Raw genomic sequence first — 21,303 nt, forward strand, 5'->3', positions numbered from 1 at the left:
CAACATTGTTTTAGCAGTGTGCTATGGAGAGAAATTTGTCTCAAAATGTTACAAATGCGCACATTATGATCCACAAGCTTAAATGAAGATTTACAAAGCTTGTGTGTAACTATTGAGCCCTCACAAATGCATCATTCAATCCACACATAAATATGTACAAGTTATTTCACTGCACGCAAAACTATTTTACAAATGAGTACATCCAAACTTGAATAAATACTGATCATTTACGCACAATTTATTCAATTCAACATCATAAATCGAATACTTTTCTCTTTCAAAAAGCTTTCTGTGCATACAGATGTCTAAAACTACACCTAACATCCCTCACGTACAAAACCTTAAATGCATGTGGATGAATCGCCTGATACTCACAGATCACATCGCATGCACAACTGGGGTTTTGAGAAAAATTTCACGCTACTAGTTTGGCACAGATCCAAAGATCTGTAAGTTGCGTTCAAGGCCCAATGTAAGAAGTAGAAATGTAAGAAGTTGTAATATAATTTCACTCATTTTGAATACCAACAGATTTTCATCAGTGTTCCATTGCAGGGAGCAGCATCTTCTATTCCTGAAGAGTTTGTATTATAAGAGCTTTTGAAAGCCATGATAAACACTAATATTCTAACTCTGAAGAGCCTAAAGAACTCTCCGTTTCTTGGATTTCTCAAAGTAAACCCTTAGAGACAGATTAAGCTACTGTTAAGCAACAAAAGTCTCAGCGGTGCCCAAATATTAATTTAATGAGACGTCTGTGAAAACAGATTAACACACCTCCGTACTGTTCGCAATAAAACAATCTGTCTTGGGCAGAACAGAAGCTCCTTGTGACTAATTGCCTTTTAAAGTGACTTGTGCCTGATGCAGAAGGGCAAAGTGATTCACTGACACCAACAAACAGCTCAACACCTCACTCAGATGAGATGAGAGGGTGTTTTAACCAAAATGCTGAGGCATTAATCCAAGGCACCGCCTCCATTAGCCTCAGCTTGTCAGAAGTGAAATTGGAGGGAGAAAAGCCCACTCCGTGGGTATATAGTTAATTTCATGCCATAGTGAGGAGAGACAGGGATGGGCAGAGAGTAAGTGCTTTAGGTCGAGGGCTTTGCAGCCCTCGTAAATACTCATCTGTTAGTTTTGAAGTCGAATTGCTCCCTCCGTCTTGGATGGAGTTTGTTTTGAATGGGAGCGATGAGTCCAAGGTCAGAACGACTCTTCAGTCTGACCATTGATCTCAACGCCAGGCCAATCCAAAAGCTTATGATTGATGACAAGCTGAGCCAATCGGGTAGCGCAGGCAGGAGAGGCCAATACGGTGACAGATGGAGGAGCATGTGCACCGTGTTTAATAATGTAAAGGCTCGTCATACTGCGACTCAAGGTAAATGACAGGAGGAGCAGGAGGGGAATGTAATTTCCCTCAGCAATGTCAGACGCTACCTGCTGATGTGGTTTCCTGCATGTGCTCTGCTTCACCTTCTGAACGCTTGCACAGCACATAAATGGATCTCACCCAAACTTAAAAGATTAAAAACAATGTTATACCTCCCAAAAATTTAGTTTGCACAGCAGGTTTAATGTCAAGAGTGTCAAGACAGACTGGACTGACTACTCCTTATGTGAAAATGTTCTAATGGGCTGTATTCTTTTGCTGGACAAACATGTATGAAAAAGTTAAATGGTAAGATTGGATCACATCTCAACACTTTTTTCCAAAAAACTAACTCCAACTTGCAGCTTCTCTCCAACATAGAAGAAAAATATGTAAGAAGCTCTGGGTTTTGGGGCTTTTTTGCTTGTTTTAGATTAATAATTTTAAAAAGGAATAAAAAAACATGGTCATAGCATGATAATGACTAAAACCATCACTGATGTAAAAGTAACATGAAACTATGAACGTTTGTATCACAATTTCAATTCTATTATTAGTTGGTTTATGAATGCTACTCAACGAATGTAACTATTGTCTGCTCTTTTCAAAAGACTGAAAGTGGACACAACTGAACTACATTTTGAAAAGTGTGAGAAAATTTCTCTGGAGATGTGTCACTGTTCACTTGCTCACACCGTTAATTTCATTTTGCTACTTTTGCCCGGTAACCATCACCTTATATCATAAACCCTGAGAAGCTTTCACGACTATCTTCTCTTCTGGCAGCAATCGCTATACATCGTAAATGAAGAGCAGTCAAGTCAAGTTCCTTCCTCACATACTTCATGCACCATGAGCAATGATTGATTTCCTTTTGGTGTCTACCACACATCCAGCCCTCTTCTGCTTAATTTGGTGATTTCCTGCTTGTGTTTAACAGGTGACATCTCTGTGTGCAAAAGTGAGCAACAAGTAAACCACGGAAACTGCTACCATCAGCTGAAGCTACAATTAACACTTAATGATCGTGCTAAAGAAAGCCCATCTAAGGTCACATTTATGCATACTGGCAAGGCTAAACAGAATCACTAGTACCTCACTATGCCGCTGCATTTTTGTCTTTTTAGGTGGACTTGTCCTTTACGTTGTTATCAGCTAGACTTCCACGCTCATCAAGTGTGTTTTAGAAAATTGCCTACAAGTTAAACAATGTCAGAACTTAACAGTTGAGCCTTTGAGAACACAGAAAGTGTTGACGTAGCATATCAAATGTGGCTCCGCTCTGTGAGTTCGATCTTGGAGGGGGCCACTGGGGCGAAGGATAAAGAGATATTGTGTGAGCAGTGAGCGAAAAGCACCAGCGAACCTTGGAGATCTCAACCACTGCACCGCTGACAGGTACAAGTGGAAGGAAAGGGGGGAGGGGTGTTGGTGCACACAGAGGAGGGTTGGAGGGGCTGCCAGTCAACCATCCCCTCGTTGCCTTGTAGACAGATCCAGATGTCCCCCCACCTGCCCTGATTGCATTCTCCACACTTTTCCCCAGAGATTGGAAGATGGGTGCGAGAGGGTACACAAACGGGGATGTGCTGTGGTCGACAAAGAAATAGCAGTACCCTCTATCTCTTCGCGCCCTCCTCCTCTTCTGTGTGCACAGTGCCCTAAGCACCATGGGGATATTGAGACAGACATATCCCTCCTAGATGAAAGGGGCATTTCAGTCACACAGGCCCCCAAGGTAAACGTGGTCTGAGTAAGCAAGCAGCTCTTCGTTTATTGTGGAATGGGAGAGAGACTCAAAGGCACCATAACACCAGTGAAAGCAATAAAGGGCAACTGCTCTGTTCACACTTCTGACAAGCTATTTGCGACTGTACCAGGCCATGAAGACATATGCTTATTTGTTATTGTTTGTGAAGCTCTAACAAAGTTTGCAGAGGTAACTGCTGTCTCCCCCCATTTATTAACTGCCACAGCACCGCCGCAGCGGGCCCCGCCGATGCTCCCGCCTTATCAAAGGATTATGCATCAGATAAACCTGGTGATTTTGAATTTCTATCTTCCTTCCCTGGAGGTTTGCGTTCCACTGCTCAGATCTGCAGTATTTTGTTAATGGTTAATATCAAGCACAGTGTAAGCTGCCATAAACAAGGCGAATGTTTTGCAAAAGATTCCTCCTTCTGCATTCATTCAAGCCTCAATACACCTTCGCAAGCTTTGATAACTGAATAAACACGCTACTGAAATAATATTTCAGAGTTTTAACATGATCCCTCACTCTAGGTGTCAATATATCTCAGTAATAAATACACACAATAAACCGAAAGCGCACAGAACCTTCCCCTAATGATAACCGAGAGCTGGCATAGTAAGATGAACACCTTAGACACCACAGAACAAACGCCACCCTCACAGGGCCATCGTTCATTTGTATTCCTTTCTGTTTGAGAGAGACATGCAAAATGTCAGTGACAAATTTGTCTAGACGCCATTATCTCGGCGTGGATTCCACAACAGAGCCGTAGAGAGACTGCGCACGGACGCCTGTGGCTACATAGTCATTTTAGCAGGAGCACCACAGAAATGTTGATATATTTCCCCGGGGACAGTGTGGCTTTCTCTACTGCAAAAACCCTTTCAGAGAACACATTTTGCTCAATTTAGCGATGAAGCAACACAGTCCCAATATTGCCTTTCCACACTGTGAATTTCAATGAGCGCCTTAGTTACAGTGGTATCTACATGGAAATAAGAGCTAATTCTGCAATCACGCTGCAGTCTAAATAGGGATGCAATTAGTGCACTATACACTAAAGTGGAGATTTAGCTGCAAAGGATTCACTTCTTACAGTGACAGATGTTTAAAGGACCGTGTGTTGAGCAGGTCCATAGTTTCAGGAAACATGTACAACAGACTTCTAATTAACAACTTAGCTAAGTTTGGATGCTTTCCTTTTTTTGCCCCATTTGACAGTAGAGTATGCGTGGAGTAAATCAAGGGAAATAAAAATTTGAAATTTAATCTTGAGTGCCGAGCTATTTAGCACATAAAAACCCATCAAACGCTGACAGACACTGACAGAAAACTCCCATTTGCATATTCTAATTATAAAATTCATCAAAGATAAGTTCATTACACTGAAATATTACATAGACTTTGTGTTTATTGAGTTAAACTTTTTTCCAAAGCGAAAAAGGAAACTTTTTTTGCCCCGCGTTTGCTATCGTATGTCTCCTGAAATGTCAGCGACTTTGAGGGAAGTTGTTCTGTTGCAGTAAGAGGTGTTTTCCAATAAATGCAGTGCAGCTGATTGGCCTGGGACCCCCACAGCAGAGGCTAAACTCAGCTCACACACCAGCATGAGGACTGGTTGTGTACATGTTTAATGAGAAAAGGAAAAAAAAGAAAAATTTATATGCGTTCAAATGTCCATCAAACTCCAAATAATTGATTTTTATTAATATTGGGATTTATTAAAGTTCTACACTAAATGCATATGTTTCTCTTTTTTAATTAATTTTGTTTACTTAGCTCCTTGCATTATCTCAGTTGTTGCCTGGGCTTCCATAATTGGCTGCACAGTTAGCAACAGTAATACAATAACTCTATTTATTTGAGCCATATTGAGATTTTGAGACAAACAAACCACAGTGTTATGGGTTCTTCTTAACCTTTGCTTATCTATGAGGAGCCAGCTGTGCATGCCGGCTTCTTTCTGAGCAGCGTCCTGCTTTGTGGGCGGGGCACATCTACTGTTATCCCCCATTTTGCTTTATTTTTATGTTTTGGGAGAAAATGACGTACTGAACAAAAAGGGTGTTACAGGACAGATTTTCTCTAATTAGAATCGGGGCCGGTCCAACCCGAGTACAACAGGGGAATCCACACACTTCTGGCCAAAGAGTGGATATTGGAGAGTTGCACATCCATTTAAATGTGACCACTGCAGTTTGCAGCTATACGATTACACGTGATTAATTGTCCTGCCACTCTAAGCAGCATTTGCAAAGTGGAAAACATGGAATAGGCGGGCAGAAATCGAGGGAGAAACGAGGGGTAAAAGGCCCTCCTTACAAAGTCGAACTTGGCTGTGGGGGGATGTGGTCAAGACGAGGACATGAGACAGACAGACAGTCAGGGAGAGAGAGGGAGAGAAAGAGACTAGAAAACTTGGCACTGACTTGTTTGACTGCAGCCAGAGTGCCAGCTGAGAAATATGGCTGCTGTCCCTGGCACTAGTCACTTTGACTTTGACTCAGAGAAACACACACAAACACATATAAGTTATGCTGACATTATAATATTTCACAAGTTTAAAACAAATCTTGTGCTTCTTCAAAAACACGAGATTTGCGTGTTTTTATCACCTACCTTCATGGGAATAAGAGGCTGGGACATTACTGTGTAATTATTCAAGTAGCATCTCTATTTTAAAAGGACAAATCAGATCATTGAAGAAAGCAACGCAAAAGCACACCCTCAATACCCACAATATCTTTAGTCTTTACTTTCTGAGGATATACTAGTGTCTTGCTGAGAAGTTGTTGATGTGTTCAGTTTTGTTTCATTTTTCCTTAATATTTTTTTAAATGTATCTCCCAAAAGGACGAATGCCAACCTCTATGCCAAAAACACTGTCTTCTGTGACTCTTTCAAAATAAACGGTTTACATACTGGTACAGCATTCTGTAAGCACACATTAAACCCAGCAATTATGCAGCTGTGGGTGACACAACAAAGACTAACCCTGGATTGCATGCTGCATCGCTTCCTTTGAGTACCCTCTATGTGTGTGTGTGTGTGTGTGTGTGTGTGTGTGTGCGTGCACGTGTATCTAGAAATCCAAATTCATCCCCAACGACTTTATCCACAAATAATCTTACTATAGTACACAAAATTTGCTCGCAAACCCCTCCTACATGGACCGGAGTTGATTGACTAAAAATGGCACACAAGTATATGTTGGCCTCCCAAATGTTCTTATCTATATCAGATATTATGACAGGCTAAAATGATCCATCTGTAGCATTTATCCACCTTGGGATCCTCCAGGAGGAATTTGAGGCCATGTCCACACTAATACGTTTTCTTTTTCTCCCCATTTTGGCCTTCCGTCCACACTGAGGATAGAAAACTGAGCTTTTTGAAAACACTCTCCAAAGTGGATACATTTGAAAACGCAGTGTGGACTGCGAAAATAGAGAATTTCGAAAACGATGATGTGTTTTAGTCATATGATGCAGTCATGTGACCAATTCAACTAAGATGGCGGAGAGCATTTTACAGTAGTTGTTTTGTTTGCTCTCAATTTTGACAGCCCTATTAATAATTAATGTCTTTTTGTACATGCTCCAGGTGAAACTCAACACATTTCCTCAACTTTTTACACGACTTTTCAAAGAGCCGGACGGCAGACAGAGATGACGCAGGTCAACAGTCTTACGTTTCACGCATGCGCAGTGCAGGAACGCAGTGTTTTCAGTGTGGATGAAAACGACTGAAAACAATAGTCTGGACGTGGAGCATTTTTAGACAAAAACGCTGTTTTCAAATTTATCCGAATTAGTGTAGAAGTAACCTGAAGGTGTCGTTGTGGAGGATGTCTGGAATACTCTGCTTAGCCTGCTGCAACTGCGATCTGACTTCAAATAAGCGCAAAGTGGATGCAATTGTTCCAAAAAAGTGGCCTGAGTCTGCAAAGGTACTGCAGGTGGCCCACAGTAAACAGAAATTCAGTTTGAAATCACTCAGAAGTATGTACAATTATAAATTTATATACATTTATTTACTTTTAAAATACTGTTAATAGCCTTGAATTTAGCATTTAGGCTGTGGACATTTTGAGTTTTTATGAGTGAGCTGATCATATTTGGAGGAGAGGGTGGAGTGAGAAGCTAATGCTGTAGGATTTTTGGTTAGCAAAAATATAAAGCCACGAAATATTAGAATTAGATTAGAGCAGAGGTTTCATTAACAATACGCCAGTGCAAGTAGTCACTCAGGAAGTTATTATTTGTCCAAAAATTGTGTTAAAAAATGCACAAACACTACGAATATCATTTAAGGTCCAAATCAGGAATTGAGCTAGCAAACCGCTAACAGCTACAGGACCTGTATCGACATCCTTGTTTTCTGACAAAGCAGCCACACGCCTAAAGTTATAATGAAATGGTAAATCAGCTATAGAAAGTCTACAGGCATTAACTCGCTTTTAAAGCTAGCTCGAAGTAGTCATTCACTTGTAATGAAAGTGACCCAAGTATTAAACACTAGTCTTTCACTCCAGCTATATATCCATTGTCATCAGCGCGGCTAATATTCTACACATCTGTGAATTTTTAACTTTTCCTTCTAATTACTTTCTGGTAAACTTTTTGAGAGGCAATTATCTTCTTCTTTCCACCTCACACATATACACACACTCTCTCTCACGTACATACACACACACGCACACTATTTAAATTCCAGAGGCAAGCTTTGATCACCACTACATTAGCTTTACATTAGAAACAATCATTAGGGGGACATCATCCCCACGACCAATTTGCCTTCGGAAAATAGTGGTGCTTGAATGTGCTGCAGCCCACAGAGGACCAATGAGCCACACCAAACTTGATTAGGCCTCATAGTAATGTATCACTCCTCCTGGCCAAGGCTTTGTAGATGAACGACTTGTCTTCATTTTAAGTACTCTATCTGGGAAGGGCTAGAAACTGGAGTGGACTCATTTTCAAAAATCTCTTTGAGGAGGTTCAGTCTGCCAGAGAAGAAGGTGTCAAAAAAATAAATGAGTAATGAGTTCCACATGTTCATTCAAGGCTGTTGAGATATTTCCAAGACAAGATTTTCAGGTTTGATTCTCAAAAAAAAAAAAAAAAAAAAACACTTCTGAGGCTACAGCTATTTAGTTTAAGACAGCACATCGTGTTCTTACAAGTAACATTTTTTTAATCTCTGAAAATGCTTTTTGAAAAGGTAGGAACATAGTTTGGTGCTCAGTTGAGGAAAAGAAGAAGACCAAATGTTTTACTATCCCCAGAAAAAACACCCTTCCGATCACAGGAATTTCCTCTCAAGGTTTCAGAGTAAAGTGATGAGCTGTAGATATCATATTCACATTTCACACTGTTGCATTAAAATCATCTTTAATGTGCAATGACAACCTTATAAATAAAGCATACCTTGTGAAAGTCAATAAAAGGAAAACCTTTTTGAGGATGAATACTTCGACACGCACTATCCAGTGTAGCTGAGATAGGCTCGTTTTCAGAACATAAAGCCTCTTCATCACCTGGCTCCACCATAAGCGGCTATCAAATCTACCTCACGACAGCTTTATGAGAGCATAACTGCCGCCATTTTGTGGCTCGGGGTAAGTTTCAGGGAGCAGATGGGAGTGAACTTTAAACTCAGCGGGGAGAGAGCAGCAACGTCCAGCTGACAGTGAGGCTGGCCTGCCTGATGTTTGATTAAGAGGCACATTGACCTTTCCGAGGCTCCAGGGGGCGCTGAGATACACCCTCACCTGACAGCCCACGAGTCAGAGCCTTCTCATTATGTCCCAAATCTATCAGTCTAGAGGGGAGCTTTTTTTTCTCCTTGTTCTCTGGGAAAAATTAAATGCCAGTGGGTTTGTAGAAGAGAAGTACGCCAAGAGGAAGATGTCACGGAAAGGGAAGTGTCACAAGCTAAACACGGAATAACAGAGGGTGAGTTTTGGGGTTAAGAGAGGAAGAAAAAGGATGGAGAAGAAGAGGATGGTACACTTTAGATGTGGTGCATTGCTCAGTGCAATTGCTGTAAATCAGAACAGAGAAAAGAAGCTCTAAATACAGATCAGTCTATAACTACAAGCCCAAACTACTCCTATAGCTTCTAAGGAATCTTCTAAGCACTGCGCTGATGCCTTTACCAAAGATTATAATTGATGGCCAGGAAGAAGCTGAGGCGAGTCAATACAGTGTGATGAATTAGGCCTGTATAGTGGCATTGGGTGTGCGCCTCTACTGTTCATGACAAATTGGCCATGTCAGACTCTAGGTATTTCCCTTACAATCAATACGTGATGACAAAATGGCTGCTGAGGCCAGCTTTGGTTTACAATTGCCCAGACAAGACAGACGGAGATGCAAAGAAAAACCACAGACACCTTTTAGTCTGAGGCATTTCAGCAAGTTATTTATAACAAAAGTGATTAAAATTACTCTACAATCATAGTAGCACGGGCAACTTTTATACAGCTTCTTAACAGTGAAGCATCAAGACTTCTCTCAAGTGAAATGTGCAACTTGTTGCAAAGAGCACTGCATTTGTTTTTAGCTTTACAGATTTTGGTTTTCTAGCTCATAACACTCCATGTATACTAAGCTGTACCACTTTCCCAGTGTCATTTAAGGACACAAAAGCAGCTACTTTCAGCAATTGTACTCTAACATCCCAATGTGTGCTAGTTTTCCAAGAGGAGCTGTTATGGATGTCAAAACCAGGATTGTAATAGATGGATGAATATCACACTTAAAACCAAAAGTGAGCAAATGCTAGTATTTTAGCAGCAATCGCAAATTAAACTTCTCTAATTTACCTTTATAGCAATAGCAACCACTGTGGCTGAAAAATGAGATGTCAAAAGATGCAGTTCCACCTACTGACCATTTGAGGTGTCATGGATTTGCAGTATATTTTTACAGTTTGATACAGATAATGTTTTTTTTTTCTTCTAAAGCTAAAAAACCAAAAAACCAAAAACTTAATAGTGATGGACTGCCAATGTGTCCATGGAGTACCATCCCTCTACTTCCTTCTTTGCCCGTGTCAGCTGGGATGAGCTGACAGATACATTATACACCCCCACCTTGACCCTAAGTTGAATACGCGGTAAAGAAAATGGATGGATGGACTTCACTTTGGATGATAACTTCTAAATACGGCCAAGTAATACATTTGACTGCAAAGCAAAATGGGGTGAGTCAAGAAACAAATAATAACCCACTCTTCATAAGTAAAGCACATATTGCCCAAGCCAAATGGTTTGATGAGAGATCCTTGACATTAGCACAGACATTTTGGTGGTGTGCCCAGCTCTAACCTAGTCACTGTAAATCTTCATTCTTGTTCTATAACACCCTCTTTAATAGACCTTTGGTGCATCTTTACACAAACTCATACAGACACACCATGTGCCACAAGGTCCATTCTGTACTGCTGGTGTGGATACCTGCCAGTGAGCATCTGCCCAATCAGTAGGGTCTGGCAAATGAGCCCAGGATACTACTGTAATCAATTAAGTCAGCTTCACTGAGCTTTCCATACAGTATGAGGCACTACATCACTGTACTCTACCTCATACATACTGCAGACTTTAAGCAGAACTGTAATAATTTAACTGCTTTTGACACCTGCATACAGGTATTGATTGCTGAGCCTCATTACCAAATTTAATTAGTTAAATCTTATTATGTGTTTTTTTTCCCTGCCAACTGTAAATCCTCCCGAATCACAGTAAACCAAACTATGCAAACCTAATTTTCACAGATTCACTGTGTCTCTTGCATGTGCACAGTTTAGATAACCTCAACCTCAACCCTGCACAGCTACACACTCTGGCAGCAGTATAATAATAAATAACACACCTTGAAACAAATGTTCCTGCCTACATCGAGAAGGCATTTCACCTCATCTTGTTCTCTCTTGCTTTGTTTCATTACTCCAGCTTTCACCAGCTTGGTGAACTGCCGTTTATCGGATGCAAAATGTTTGTCTTGCTTATGCCGTTTGAACACATTTAAGGTCCTTTTTTGCTGTTGTTGTGGGTTTGAGATTTTACTCGTAATGAATCAGACAGCTGAGTCGCAGACATCATGTTGTGATGTCTTTGAAGAAATTAAACAAAAAAATCTCTAGAGCTGTGAAACAAAACAGTATGAGTGTGCATACCATGGCTGCGCCTTTAATGTTACATCCATGAGGCATTCAGGGTGCCTCCAATTAATTGAAATAAATCCCTAACATCCATATCATAATTAATAATATATCAGCTGCACAAGGCATGCCTGCACAAAAGTTAATTTAGCAATTCTCCCAGCATTCTTGAGCGTCCTCCCAGTGCACCGCGAGGTAATATTCTGCTAATGTTTAGGGAATACACAACATTCCCCTTTACAACAGGTGCTTTTTCATTTTCTGTCTGGCTAGCTTTAATGATCTCATTAGACAGCCACTCTAACCGGGAAACCGCCTATGGCACCTCCGCCACACGACAGGGAGTGCAACAACAGTGCTGAACAGGGAGGCCGGGCATCTGTCTGATGTCACAGTTGTAACAGAAGCTGCTTACTTACAAGATGGACACGACTCTGAGAGCGTACCAGGGAAAGAAAAGAAAGGAAAAAAAAAAGGCTAATTGAATTCCTCGTGTACGTGCGTGCACAAAGCCCTCCCTGCTACACTGAGGCTGGAGAGGCAAGCTAAGAACCCTGTTAGACTGAGTTGTACATCATTACCCAGAATTCTAGCAGGCAGTTTCCCCAACTTCTACTGCCAAGAATCAAATGGCACAAATTAATCACAGCTTTCCTGATGGCAATGGAGGAGGAAGGAAAATGGTTCTACAGGCTGATCATAAAGCTTCTACAAAAGACTTCTAAAGCACCAACGAACACAACTGCCCCTCATGAACAACTTACTGTGAATTTAAAGAGGTGTTTGAATCTAGCACGTTTTCAGATGGATTCGACTCTCTCACAAACAAATTTAAAAAAAGAGGTGCTGGAGTGTTTTATAATTTCATTACAAATTGAAGCTCAAAAGTAAACTATTTACCTTTGTTCGTCAGCAATTAAGAAGTGATCAATCATGTCAAACATTTTCTGGTTTTGCTTCCCAAACAGGACGTTGTGCAACTTTACTTGATATTGTTGCAATTTGAGAAGCTTGGGGATATTAATCTGATGACAACAACAACAAAAACACAACTAAAGATTTACTTGGCCTTTTTGAAGTTGTCATTGGCATTTCTCTTGATGTTTCACTCCTGACATTTCAAATAACACATAAACAAGCCAGATTTATCAATAGTGTAAATAATGAATAACCAAGCCCTGAAATGACACAGCACAGCTGCAGCAATACAAAGGTAAAAGTAACTAAATTGAATGTCATTTGAAGGTTAATGTCAAATTAATATCCCAAACACAAACCAGCTGAAAGAGTCCAATGTGCAAATTCATGACAGAATGATTTTTCATCTCAACTCTGCTTTGCGTATGACTTCAATACTCCTATCTTGGCTAATTCTGCTACCTTTTACTTGATCCCAGTCAGTCCGAGTGAGACCGATGCTCTTGTGCCCAGTTTGATGGAATGTGGCTAATCTTGGCTGATTTTTTTGTGTTTTTTTCTAATTTTTGCAGAGCTTAGTTTTTAATAGGTCTCCAAACGCCATCATCATTCTCGGCTGTGTGGTCCAATTTGAAAGTCAAAAACTTGGCATTGTACTTTTTCTTTCCCTCTCCATCTGCCCCTCGATCTGTCAGCCAGCCTTACTTGCACTGTCTCTGCCATTAACCTTAATCCTCTTCATGTTTATTACCTTGTTTCACACACTAAAAAAAATACACTGTTTACATCTTGTTTACCAACCTTACCTTTGACATAAATATAGAAAACACGTGCATTATATACCCACACATATAAGATAGCAGGAAAACACTGTAGTGATGCAGGGAGACAGTGATTTCAGATAAATTGAGCTGTCGGGTCATCCACTTACTCATTCTGTGCACCCAGTCTGCCCGTGAAATGCAATTACACTCAATGCCATGAGTAAGTGGTGGAAACCAGCTTATCATGTCAGAGCCTTAACGAGTGTTACTGAGGGAAATCATGATTAACGCCGAGCACAAAGATAAAGTCGGTCCGTGAGAGAAAGGAAACAGGCCTTCATGAGACAAACCAAAAGACTCATCTTCGTATTCATATCCATAAAAGCCCTCCTTCTCATTGGCTGGAATAATCATAGTAAGAGAAACAGCAGGCATTATGACGTGCAATATATACACACAGATCTGCTTCTGGCACCATACAGCAGACTGCCAAATTAGCCTCTAATTACAACACTGTGCTTTTAGAATGATACCTCTGCTCGTCCGGATCCCATGAGAATATTACCTCTTTAAAAACAAAGGGTGGGGGGATCACTACATCAGCCTTAAAGTGTAAAACGGCTACTAAAAACCTTCCTATTTTCAGAATTTGGTTGGTTTACCTCTTTCATACACAGTATTTGATGTCCACTTTCTGAAGTTTACCACATACTTTTAGATTAATTTTCTTTCTCGAGGGGTGTTTACATTAATTTCACTGCACTTTATGAAAATTAACTTGAAAACACCTGCTTGCCTGAGATGGGTAATCCATCACACTCATTGTTCTTTACTTTTATTCTTTTTCAAGGTTATTTAGTAATGCAACTCTGAAGAACGAACCTGTTGGGAAAAGTTGGGGAAAACAACAATTTTAAACCTGACAAAGCTACATTTTCCTTTTTGCTTTTTAAAATCATGTGCTTTATTTTGAAATCTCTGACAACAGCTTTGAATGTGCCTATACAGTGCCATGAAAAATTCTTTGTCCTCTTCCTGATTTCTTAGGGTTTTTTTTTTTTCATTTTTGTCATACATACGTGTTTTAGATTGTCTAATATTACAATTTGTTTAAAGATAACTTCAGTAAATTACCAATGATGATGTCATTTATTACCTGAAAAAAGCTAACCAAACCTACCTGCCATATCTGAAAAACCAATTGTCCTCTAAACCTATTAACTGGTTGCACCATCCTTGGCAGCAAAATCCACAATCAAGCAATTGTGATAACTGGCAATGGCTCTTTTACAGTCTTTCAACTGTGGTTTGAGTTGTACCCACTTTTCTATGCAGAATTGTCTTAATTCAGCCACACTGGAGTGTTACAAGCTTGAATGACTTGTTTAAAGTAGTACCAAAAAATCTCAATCAGCTTGGATTTTGACAAGGCAACTCCAAAACATTTATTTGGTTTTCTTAGAGCCATTCAGAGGTGGACTTGCTCATTGTCCTTCTGCATAACCCAAGTGAGCTTGAACTGATGGCCAGACAAACCCTTCAGGGGGTTTTTTTTGGCAGCAAGCAGAATTCATGGTTCCATCAATTACAGCAATGTCTAGGTTCTGAAGCAGCAAAGTAGCCAAAGACTATTACACATTCACCATCATGTTTGACTGTTCGTATGACGATTGGCTTTTGTTTTTATGTAATGATGTGTGACCTCATGGACACGTTGGTGGGGCAAATACCTCTTCACTGGATAAATGCTGTATTGGTAAATTATTTTGTTTTTTTATTTTGGTCCAAAGACTATGGACAAGTCATTGCCAATGGAACACACCTTGCAAACTTGTCTGCAAACAGTCACAAATAACCCCCGAGCTGTAGTCAAACTGAGAAAAGTGTGATGCAAACCAAAAATAGAGGAGGCAATTTGCCTTTAAAGCAAAAGTTGCACCTTTTGAAATGTGCTGGCTGCAGCAGCATACAGGCATAACTCCCATGCAAATTATGTCTAACAACAGCAATCTGCTAGTGACCAAAGAAATCACAATAAGGTTTATAGAGCAGAAGCCTCTTTGCAACGATTTTTACTTGGTGACAGCCAAAAAGCTCCAACAACCACTTGAATAAACAGTTCAAGTGGTTGGGAATACACATTTATCCCCTCACAATCAGAGATTGCCAGGGGGTTGCCAACTGGTCTTTAGGCCTTTTGTGTCTGAGGCATAAGAGAGGAAACATGGTTAACATTGCTCCTGAAAGTCAACATTGCCATTTTGAGTTCATATGCTGATATTACAAATTAGCTAAAAACACCTACAAGCTCAGGCTCACAGGCTTCTATTAGGAAAAAGTAAAGATCCTTGTTACCATTACCAATAGTGTAAATGCTGCACAATCACAAAAAAAAGAAAAGAAAATCTTGACATATGGTGTCACTCATCTAATTAGGACAACGACTTGGATTTCCTTCACTTTGGGTGATCTACCCATCAGTGGTGGCCTTGTCAGGTATCAAAGAAGGAGATGGAATTGTGCAAATACATTGAGAGGTTTTTTTTTTAATACCACAAGAAAAACTGACTGGAAACCAGTGTCTGCCAATACAAGTCTGCGGTCAGTGGTTATGTAAAGTGTACATAGAGAAGTAGGGTTTATTAATATATTTCTGTAATCTTTATGATTCTTTACATTACCATCTTCTCCTTTGAGACAAAGTATTATATAAATCAGTATGGGATAATGACTTGTACCTGGATTCACCTCCTCAATGTACTTCATGAAAGGAGTATGTGTCCCTCACTTACTTTATGAGTGTTCACTAAAGAGACGAGGAGTATTTTGATTTCATTATGATGAATAACTACTCATAAAAACAGAGAAGAAAGAAATCAACACGGCTACTTGAGCGAGCCCAATTATGGCATCTCCTCATAAAAGAAGAACATCACTGCAATCACACTTTAACTAGCACGGGTCCTCAATCTCAAGATGCAAACAATGTAGGGATGGATGGGGCGGGCTCTATGAAATATTCACCTACTGTATGCTCATTATTTCGCTGAGGCACTCGGCATGGTGCAGTCTGGCTAAGTGATGATTGATTGCTCAAGGCCAGAAGAGGGTGCAACAGACAGAGACGACACATACTGCACAAAACGCTTGTGAATATCTCAAGGATTTTATGTGGGACATTTCCATGCATGAGGCAGTAAAAACAAGACAGCCCACAGTGTGATGCCACTGCAGCGGATTTAAGAAATCCAATTAAATCATTGGTGTGAATAAGAGAAAAGGGCCAACAATTCAAATGGGTTTCTACCAATATGGATTTTTATTGGCAGTAAGATGTTGAATAGATCTTCAATGTTTTCGATTCTCTGTATTTTTCAAGCCAAAATAATACCACTGTTCATTGTTTGTCCCGTCATCTTACCATTGGCAGGCACGCCAATTCAAAAATGGATTTATTATTAGCTGCTATTCAAAACAAGATGAATCACTTGGGATGTATTGCTGCCTTTTATTGGTGAATAAATGCTCACACAAAACACAAATGTGGAAATTAAGCACTATTTCAGTGCAGTCTGTCTCAGTTAGCTGTGGTCACAGAGATTCCTCCAGGACCCATACCTTCTATTGCAGTTGTTGGCGACTGTTAATAACTGATACCGATAATTTATTTAATTATTTAAATATTCCCTGCTACTAGTACAGTATATCAGATGATGATTTGCTGATTTTCTTTGGCATATTATTCCATCCTATATTGTGTTAACCCTACTGTAGGCTGGTGACCTATCCAGGGTGTACCCCGCCTCTCACCCTATGGTAGCTGGGATAGGCTCCAGCCCTCCAGTGACCTTGACAAGGATAAGCAAAAAAGAATGAATAGAAGGATGATGATGATGATGATGATGATGATGAAAGCTGTAAAGTAAGGCTTTGGGCTAGGCTACACTCTCTTGGTGCCCTTCTAGTACACCTAATATTTTTGGCGTTTTGGACAGCTCATCAAACAAAAAAACGAAATTTAAAGGCACTGCCTCAGACTTCAGAACATCACATTCATTTTGTAACTCTTTAAAACTTAATATCTAAGAAAATAATCAGAAGCTGCGTTGAAAAGATTTCTGTGTTCAGTTTCCTAAAGAAGGGTTCACACAAGCTACATTAGGAAACAGAATAGCTTGGAAAATGGACTAAAGATATCACAAGAAGCTATTGATCCACCTTTGTGAACTCAATTGAGCACACAGACTATGATACTTTTTTTTTTCCCCAAATCCACAGATTAAAAGGTTGAGTTCAACATTTTGAGAAATTAACTGTGTTACAGCTTACACAGAAAGTGTTTCAGTTGTATTTTTCAGTCCTCCATCTCAATTCTATTTTAATCAGCGCTGCTGTCCACTGGCCACATAACGCCTTGCACTATAAGCTCATGAATGCGATCTAAAGCGCAGGGGGTATTGTTTTCACCTTGTGAGTGTGTGTCATCATGGCAAAATGTGATCTTGGAAACAGCAATAGAACCAGTAAATGCGATAAAGGGATGTTTAAGTACTGTAAGTGCTATTTTGTCAATACTGCAGTGTTACAGTTAAAAGTTGTCTAGTTAAAATCAAATCAAGCCCATTTTAAATATAGCTTTGAGTGTCAACATGTTTACTAGTTGCATAAGTAGCTACAGTAATTGTGTGTCAAGCTCCGAGGACTGCCAAAACTTGAATGACCAACACACAGCGTCACTTTATATCTGAACATCACCTGTGTAGACACAGATGGAGGACAGGAGCTCCTGCAGCTCTACTAACACGCTGTTCATGCAACAGCTCCTGTGTAGACACAGTGTCAAATGGGAAACTCACACACTCTTATGTGAGATATCACATCTTAGAGGTGCTAGGAGCAAGATATATAGTACAAGTCTTTAGAGTAAGCTTAGCTAACTGCTTGTAGCTTCACATAGCTTTATGTTGAGGGGCATTGTGGCCGGTGTGATCCCACCATGAAATGTCCTGTAGTAACACTTAACAGCCTGCAGTGATTCTGAGTTGAGCTCAGAGAGTTAGCAGAACCTGAATGGCCTTCAAATACTGCTCTGCCAGAACACCTCCTGTGTAGACACAGATGGAGGACTGAAGCTGCTACAGCTCTGCTAACATGCTGGTCATACTAAAATTCCTGTGTAGATTCAGTGTGTGAGAAGCTCAAGCTCTCTCGTGAATATAACACAGCTTAAATCTAGTTAGCTTGACAACGAATATAATGGCAAGAGGTAGTTGATCTGGCAAAAACAAACATATTTACACTTTGAGTTTTGAAACAGGTCAAAAAAAAAAAAATCACAGACTAATAAGCTAAATGATCTGTGAGTTTCATGTTTTTCTGTAGGGCCTCAGTCACACAGGCCCAGAGGCAACCACAGGTCACTAGGGAAGAATATGACCACGTGGTGGATGATCACTGGAAGAGCATGGTGAAAACAGCTGCAAAGAAGGTCAAGCACCAAAAAACTCCTTGTGATTGCTTTGGTCACCAGCAGGTTGTAGTGGTTGGCAACTTGTCTGCAAACACTCACAACTTTTATTTTAAAGGCATATGCTCTATTCCCAGTTTATGTCACAACTTTTATACTTTCACTACAGCTTAGCAAGTAGATGGCGAGTGTGTTCAGACATGTTGGCAGGTTCCAAATATCATCCCAACTAGGGGCGAACAGGGGAATTTGCTAGTGATCAAAGCATGCAAGGTTTCATTGCAGCACCATATACCTGTTTGTAACCAATATCACATAGTCACTGCCAGCAATCTGCAGCAACAACTCACCAACTGGCTGAGGAATACACATTTTCCCTAGCAACTGATGGTTGCCAGTCCATCACTTACTACTCTCTAGGCCCGGGGCCTAGTACTTAAGCCTAACTGACTCAAATAAATGCCAATGCAGATAAAACGCTGTAGAATAGACAGATGCATCTACGTTGGCGGCATGGTAGATAGTGGTAAAATGAAGTTTTCACTAGTAATTTTCGTCTGAAAACTAAACTGTTTCAAACCAAAATACATTTTTTGTTGAATACTGTTACGGAATACTGCAGTAGCAAAGCCACTGCTTGCTGAGCAGAATGGATGACAAGAAAGATGGCTGTTTTTTGTTGCAAAACTGATTATAGGCACGAAAGTGAATTTTTCAAGATAGAATTTTCATGTTAGACAAAGTCATCCTTAATCACTGTTATTGATCAGCCCTTCCATCAAAGTCAAATTACCATTATTTTTGAGCTTATTTAACTTTTCTCTCCAAAGAGCAGCTCGAAATGATGAAGACACCACTAAATAAGAGAAAACAAAAACACTGAGGGCAAGAAGACTTCACGAGAGACAAAATAAAACTAACTACCCTTGTCATAGGATTTCATCTGCTATGCTGGAAAAGATGATAACTCCAGCCATCTGCCAGCTTCGCTTGATTGCTTGACAAACAAATGTAGCCGAGGGGGAAAACACTCAGCATGACGGATTCCAGTATGCTTAATGAAATGCTGCTGTTGTGCACCGCCACCGCTGACAAACTGCGGCCTGCGTAAAGGTCACTATAAATCAAGTCCCTCACTCCCAGACTGTTGCGTTTCTGACCCCAATCAAGTGCATAAATATGTCCACAAGCATGCACATATAGCATAAAATGACTTTCATTTTGCAACTTTGCTTTCTGACAGCAATTTATGATGGGATTTTGCTTTTACATCGTTGAATGTATTTATGATTAGATGTTTTATGACATTATAAATCGGCCTTCCCACTGTAGATTAGGCTCAATGAGTAATTTACACTCATCACCGATGGGATTTACAAGCTGGTGATGGACAATTTACAGATTACACAACGGTTAATTAATCATAACAATCATAATAATGATTTGATAATTAAATCAGTCATTAATTACAGTTAAAGACAGCCTCACCATACTATAATATCTAACACCTTTTTTCTCCCCAAATCCAGCTTGATATTTTTAAAAGCCTCGGAGTTGCGATAGAAATGCTGACTCACTCACTACATGACACTGAGTAACAGGTGCACAGATACCAGATGTCTGGAAAATCACGGTGCAGGGTGCAGCAGGCATTGCACAGCAATCAATAAAGCAGCATGCATGCGGAGGTGGTCAAACAACGCTGTGATTTCAATTCTTCTTCATGTGGTTTGAAACAACCGGGCATGAAAGCAAGTGAAGTGAGCTATTGACATAACACCTACAAGTTATCCTCCGGCAATAAAGTTTGGATTGAAAAGGCATTAACTGTGTAGTGGAGCAGCAAATCATGCGCACTGGCCCCTCAATCAAAATGCACCCATCAGCCTGAAGGCAAACGAGCAGCTGGAATACGCCTAACAGGCGGTTTGAGGTACAAGTAAACAGCTGCTTTCAGTCTGCGCTCTGGGAAAACATAACGGGAAGCAAATTAGGCTGATCTTCAATAACGGGGACAGTTTGTACATTGAGCTTATTGCCATTGTCGGATGGAATAAGCTTATCTTTAAATGTCAGATGTTCTCCAAGAGTCAGGCTTTGTTGGAGCTTTTATAGATATTGATTTGGAAGTTTTTAAAGGGTTTCTTGAAAATAATTCAGTAATATAATGCAGAATTGTGTCAATGTGATCATAAAGTGATATTGAATTCGAAAGAAATATGCATTTACAGTTCAACAAAGTTGAAAATAAAAAAGAAAGAAAATTTAAAAATCACTTAAGTAAAGGAAAGTATCTTGCATTTCTACATAGGTGTGGAGTTTTGTATTGATTTAAATATTGATTTTCTTTAAAAAATAACTTATCAAAATCTTCCACCTAATCATGATACATTGGAAGGTATTGCATGTCTATTTATTTAAAAAGCAGGTACATAAAACTTGCAACAAAACTTCCTGAAGTCCAGACTGCAACTCTAGTGCAGACATTACAGGCTGTTAGTTTTCAGTAGTTCATGCATTTGCCAAAACACAAGAACGATTCCTTGTTTGAGACCAGGAGGAGGCACAAACCCTGCAAGGGTTGCATCAGGAAGGGCATCTGGTGTAAAACTCTGCCAAATCAAACATGCAGTTCCATCTGCTGTGGTGACCCCTCATGAATAAGCGGGCAGCTGGAAGAATCCAGGTTTTCCGGTTCGACCCAGAGAGCTGAAAAATGTAATTGTGTAGTAGCTCAGTGGAAAATATGCACTGGGTATTGAGTTTTCCTTGTTTTCATGGCGCTACCAATCCATGTATCCTCACCGATCAATCCAACAGTTTCATTTATTAGCTGGTATTTTTTGAAGTACATGAAGAA

General features: G+C 40.0%; 1 protein-coding gene across 2 annotated transcripts in view; it reads right to left on the minus strand.

Annotated features, from left to right (window-relative positions):
* The window catches only part of dpp6a (dipeptidyl-peptidase 6a), a 248,968-nt gene that overhangs the window by 196,897 nt on the left and 30,768 nt on the right, over positions 1-21,303 (minus strand). The window lies entirely within an intron of this gene.

This window comes from Oreochromis niloticus, linkage group LG9, assembly GCF_001858045.2.
Source record: "Oreochromis niloticus isolate F11D_XX linkage group LG9, O_niloticus_UMD_NMBU, whole genome shotgun sequence".
NCBI classification, from domain to species: domain Eukaryota; kingdom Metazoa; phylum Chordata; class Actinopteri; order Cichliformes; family Cichlidae; genus Oreochromis; species Oreochromis niloticus.